We start from the raw sequence: 6,681 nt of genomic DNA on the forward strand, positions 1-6,681 counted from the left end.
AATCTACGCACGAGATCAAAGTGGACAGCTGTACCGCCACTGACATGCTTTTACAAGAAGAACATATTGCGGATTCAACTGAAGACCAGAGAGACCAAGACAGTATAAACCAACAAGGAAGTGAATCCAACCAGACATTTTCATCCAGTGGTGTGGGAAGCTCAACAGCAACTGGTGAAACATAATTTACCTCTGGTAATACTGTGGTATTATAACCATGATTGTTTGGGGCATGGTATTTTGGTAATACCATGTTTTTTAACATGGTACCATGGTAATATCATGTGTTGGTCATGCACCAAATTAAAATATTGTTTTTGGCCATGTACCATGGTAAAATCCTAGTAGTCTTGGAGCAGGGTTATTGTTGTTAACTAAACCTAGAGCTATTAAAAGCATTTTGTTAATTAAAATAAAGCAGAAATAAAATATTATATGAAAAACTAAATGTATCTATTATGAATAAATAGGAATGCATAAATAAATAAAAACTTAAACTGAACTAAAAATACATTTAAATAGTAATATAAAAAAAGTTAAAAATTGCTAAATTACTAAAAATTAAAATACAAACAGAAAATCTAAAAATAAATGTTAATTTAAATATTAATAAAAACTATAATATGGTAGTAATTTAGTACCATTGTTAAAAAAAAATTGTATTACCATCCAATACCATTGAAGTACTATTACAGTTTTTTTGTTTGTTTGTTTTTTTGCAAAAAATGTAAACAAATATTAAGCACATTCTCTGTTATATACCTAAATCATTTTCGTATATTCATATGAATATTTCTATTTCTAATGCATTTGTGTTTCTTCCAGTTAAGATCTTGCTGATGCCAGAGAGGCACATGATAATGGTGACCTTCACTATTGGCCTCACGATCCAGGATCTGAAAAAATACTTCAGCTTAGAGCTGAGGGTCCCATCAGACATTATACAAATCACTCTAGACGGTAAGATGCAAAAGATATTTGAAAGTGGCCTTCGTAGGAGAAATTGTGAAAAATTCGGACATTTCTGAAAATAAAAGAACATACATACTGTAGAGGTGAATTGAGGTAAATTGGGACACTTTTTGCCAGTGAGATGACTGGAAAAAAAATGTCCCAATTATCCTAACCTATAATGTTGCCAAGGGAGCATTAAAATTCTCTCTGATAATTTTTAGTTATTTATTTCTAGGAAAAAGTGTGGATGATGACCAGACGCTAATGGACATTGGTGTGCAGCCACATGGGATGATCCAATTTGAGATGAGCTCGCTAGACCACGAGAATTACCTCATGAGACCAATCAAACCACAGCAGGAGTACAACATGCCGGATGTCATCAGGTACAAACAAAGTTACAACTGACTAAAGCATCACAAGGACAGACAAGCATTTGTGACAACTCTCTCGCTTGAAGACACAGACTTGTATCAGGACGTGGTGGTGGAGATCGAGAGAGCCACTCGAGGGAAGACATTTCTGGGAGGATACTGTCACAAGGTGACCAAGGCAGAGTATCATCATACTGCTGTACAGACGATGCCCAAGAAGAAGCCTGATAGGGGCGTTGAGATGTTCAGTAGGGATACACAGGTGTGCGCACACATACACACCATAAAATGGATTCCAAACAAGAGTTTGTTGATTTCCACTATGCCGAACCCCTGAGTGAATGACACCTTACACAGTAATAAAACACTTTAAATGGACAGAACTTTCATCTCTTTGCCTCAATTTCATTTACATTGAATTAAAGGAACTATCACTTAGTGAAAGAATGGCATATAATGCATTTGCTTATGAAAATTAGCTGTTTAATTAAACTTTTAATTCTATATAAAATATATTGTATATAAAATATGTATTATATATAATATTTCAAATATATGGTATTGTAATATTATTCTAAAAATTGTTATATGATATTAAAATATTTATAAAAAATTTGTTTGAATAAAAATGATCCCTTATATTTTAATTATGTATCCATTGTTTATTGTTTATAAAACACACACACACACGGAGTGAATCTTTAATAAAAACTTCAAAAAAAAAAAATGTGTTACCCATATATTTAATGATTTATAAAACATCGGCTCACTTTATAATGTCAAGACAATTGGATTTAAAAATTAATTACATTTTTAAAAAGATTATAAAATTTGGCCAAAATCACAATATTATTGACCACAAATATAACTAGGGCAGAACAAAACATATTTTATTCTTTTATATTCCAAATCAGCTATTACATATTTTAGTACATTTATTTAGTACATTGTTTGTTTGTTTTGTTTATTTATTTATTTATGAAACTTTGGATGAATAAAATACAGGTTCCAATTATTCTGTTTTTCACAAAATAAATAGAAGCAGTAAAACACTTTTTAAAATATATTAATACTTTTATTCAACAAGGACATAATAAATTATTTAAAAGTGACAGTTTATAATGTTACAAAAGATGTTGTAAGATGTTGTTTAAATGCTGTTTTGAACGTTCTATTTATCAAAGTATCTTGAAAAAATGTATGATAGTTTCCACAAAAATATTAAGCAGCAAAACTATTTTAACATTGATAATAATAATAATAATAATAATAATAATAATAATAATAATAAATGTTTCTTGAGCACTAAATATGCATAGAATGATTTCTGAAGGATCATGTGACGTTGAAGACCGGAGTAATGACTGCTGAAAATTCAACTTTGCATCACAGGGATAAATTACATTTTAAAATATAGTAACATAGAAAACAGTTATTTTACATTGTATAAGATTTTACAATATTACTGTTTTTACTGTATTTTTCATCAAATAAATGCACAGTGTAGCTTCAAATCTGGGTTGCTGTTTTGACTGCAGTGCATACTTCTAATTTTCTTTTCCCTTTAAACAGACGGTTGAGTTGAAGAACCAGGCTCAGCAGTGCTCCAAGAACGCCTCGACTCAGATGACCAAAATCGGCTGTTATGTGTCCAACATGGAGGACAAGCTCATCACCCCAGAGACTTACATCACTGCAGGAGAGTATCACAGCAAGAGACTGAGAGCTGTACGTGTGTTTGGTGGGGTTGAGAGGGAATTGCGTTCATTCTGTGCTTTCACTGTTCATGACAAATGCTTGTATGTGTGTGTATGTTTACCTCAGGTCATTACACTACAGTCACATGTCAGGTGTTGGCTAGCCAAGTGTTTCACAGACAGCTTGAGACAGGCTAAAGAGCAGCATCTAGCATGGCTGGAAAATGAAAAGAGAAGGACGAAAGAGGAGAAAGAGCAGCAGATCAGAGATGAATATCACCGCAGGATGAATCCGGAGTCAAAGGCAGATTTTGATCTGCTTTATAATGCCATGAAAAGTGAGTAAGTGAGTGTTTGTGTAGTAACTAACTACAAGTAGCAATGCTACTAACTTAAAGGTGAAGAGTGTATTTTCTGCACCACTAGAATCACCCAATAGAATTGCAAAAATATTGACTTTATTTTAATAACAGGTCTTCCTGGAACTCCATGAACACACAGATAGTCATCAAATTAATTATATTTGACTCTGCCCATTAAGCTGTATTTTAACCTAGAAAAAAGATCAGCTTTACTACATGTTTTAGTAGCATGTCAATTGCTTAGCTGCTTTCATAATAGCTTTTACAAGCTACTGCTTTTTCGGTCATATACTGCATGTATGTGTGCAGCTTTTTAGTCAATAGGTGGGTTCAGTCAGTTCATGCAAATGAACTGCTTATAATAAATGATTGACTGATTCATTTCAGTCCCTTTACAGACTGTCCTCATTTTGTGAAGTAAAATATAATTAAATACTGTTGTGCATCACTGTGTTTTTTAGGGCTGGGTTTTGACACAAATTTCACGATTTGATTAGATTCTCATTCACAAGCTTGTGATTCGATTCGATTACCGATTTGATTCGATTCAAATCAATATTGATTATTTTGGATATATATCAGGTACAGTACATGCCCAATTTTCTCAAGGAAAAAAAATATCTCAACTAATGCTGTAAAATATACATGAGAGTCAGTTGGTACTACATTTATAATATTGAAGGTTAAAATTGACTGATTTTTTAAAATTACACAATGAAGTTTTTAAAATAATGTTACAATTACATAATAACATTTCTACTTCAATTTGTTTTTTGACATATAAACATAATGGTGGCTGTCATAAAAACTTGATGGATTTATTCAAACATAAATTAAACATTGAAGAACAGTAAAATTTATAATGAATATGTTATATGGTGCATATATTTAGCAAAATGCCCCTCTCTACAGTTTATTTTTCTATCTGACTAATGAGTTTATGGTCACCGAATATATTTTTCTGAGGTAAATGTGACGTCATGTGACATTGTTTACAAACCGTTATATTGATGTCTTTGCTCGGCTGAAACACTGATTGAGCGATTACATGAGACAGGATACGGATTGTAAAGTTATACTCTTTCTTTTAACTTACCTTCGGATGTTTAGTCATGTTTATTTTGTGCTGAAGTTGGTATTAATGTGGAAAAGATGATTAGTTCACGTGCGCCTCGCGCTGTCGCATCTGTTGATCGAGGCGCTACAGCGATCTGTCACTCCACATTAAACAGCGCCAAAATGGCATTTATTGTTTGAATACTGCAATACAATGGACAGAATTTGAAATCTGAGACTTTGCTTCATATTAAAAGTACCAAAGCACAATGCTTATTGCGATATATTGGATGGGAGGTGCCCTTCAACGTTCCATCCATTAACTGAAAACAAGCTATACTAATCGATTCTTTGGATTTAAGAATCGATATCGTTCCGTAAAAATGAGAATCGATTAGAATCGAGATATCAGTATTTTTACCCAGATCTAGTGTTTTACTCTTTTACATTGTTGTTCAAAAGTGTGTGGTTAAAAATGTTTTTTTAAGAAATTAATATTTTTATTCAGCAAGGATACGTTAAAGGGGTCATATGATGAGCTTTCAAGTTTTCCTTTCTCTTTGGAGTGTTATAAGCTGTTCGTGAATAGATAAGATCCCTAAAGTTGCAAAGACTAACGTCTCAAACCTAGAGATATTCTTTATAAAAGTTAAGACTCGTCCACGCCCTCCTAAAACGCCTCGTTCAAACACGCCCCCACATATCTACGTCACGATGTGGGAAGATTTACATAACACCGCCCAAATGTTCACGCAAAGAAAGAATGAGTAGCTTTATTGTTGCTGCAGCCGCCATGTTGCAAAGACGCTGTGTGTTTTGTTGTGAAAGTGAAAATACTTTATTTGGCCTTCCAAAAGAGGACACGACTAGAAATCAGTGGTTAAGTTGTATTTACAACACTGTTCCAGAACAGTACAACCCAAATATTCAGATGTGTGCAGTGCATTTTATGGAGGACTGTGGGCGTAACATTTCAGTCACACGCTTGAGGCTTGAGGCCAATCACAACGCACTGGATAGCTGGCCAATCACAGCACCTCGCTTTTCAGACCGATGAGCTTTGTAAAAATCGATGCGTTTCAGAAAGGCGGGGCATAGAGGAGAAACAATAATGTACAGTATGTGGAAAAAAATTTGTTTTTTGAACCTTAAACCGCATAAACACATTTCATTAGACCAAATATACAAAGTAATGTTCTTTTTAGCAACATCATATGACCCCTTTAAATGGTCAAAAAATTGTCAGACAATTCAGTGTCAAAGAAATGCTGTTCTTTTGAACTTTCTATTCATGTTTCAGGGTTTCCACAAAAATATTAAGAAGCACAATTGTTTTAGACATTGCTAAGAATAATGAATGTTTCTTGAGCTGCAAATTAGCATGTTAGATTTATTTCTGAAGGATCATGTGACACTGAAGACTGGAGTAATGGGTGCTCAAAAATTCTGCTTTGCATGACAGGCATAAATTACATTTTCAAACTATATTAAATAGAAAACAGTTATTTTTGATTGTAATAATATTTCACAGTATTACTGTTTTTACTGTATTTTTTATTAAATAAATGCCACCTTGGTGAGCTTGAGAGATTTCTTTCAAAAACAAAACAATCTTACCCTAACTTTTGAATGGTAGTGTATATAAATTGGATAAATTAGATTCAGTGCTTAATTTTTTCAGATCATTGTTTTAAAAGAGTTAGTAATAGAATATATTTTTTAAATATCTTTGCTGTAATTACTACATTGTAGTTGGTTTGAGATGGAGATATATGTGTTGTAATATGTGCAACGATTTGGATATAAGCTAGTGTGATGGTTCTCATTCTTTATTTCTGTGTGTCAGAATGGAGGATAGAGGAAGTGGAACGCATCAATGTAACCTTATCTGGTGCAGAGAGAAAGGCAGCGATGTGTGCTCTACTGGAGCAAGAGACCCAGTTCATCTCCTCCATTGAACGGCACAGAATGGCTGCAGGCACGAGGAACCAGGACAAGGCCATACAAGCCTTCCTCAACAAGGTGTCAATCTTTGCTAATCGGCAAAGTCTCATCATGAGCATGCAGTACTGCTTTAGAGCAAAACCTTTGTTTGTTCACAGTGCAATAAAGGACAAATTCCATTTTTAATTGGTTTAAAAAAATAGAACACAATTGTCACAATATTACTTTAAATAAATGTAAAATAATGTAATTTTTTCTAATTTTATAAATTATAAATCTGTGTTAGAAGACTAA

General features: G+C 33.2%; 1 pseudogene; it reads left to right on the plus strand.

Moving 5' to 3' along the window:
- Window positions 1-6,681, plus strand: part of LOC107698565 (IQ and ubiquitin-like domain-containing protein) — a 13,595-nt pseudogene that overhangs the window by 2,549 nt on the left and 4,365 nt on the right.

This window comes from Sinocyclocheilus anshuiensis, unplaced genomic scaffold, assembly GCF_001515605.1.
Source record: "Sinocyclocheilus anshuiensis isolate Anshui unplaced genomic scaffold, SAMN03320099.WGS_v1.1 scaffold1054, whole genome shotgun sequence".
Lineage (NCBI taxonomy): Eukaryota > Metazoa > Chordata > Actinopteri > Cypriniformes > Cyprinidae > Sinocyclocheilus > Sinocyclocheilus anshuiensis.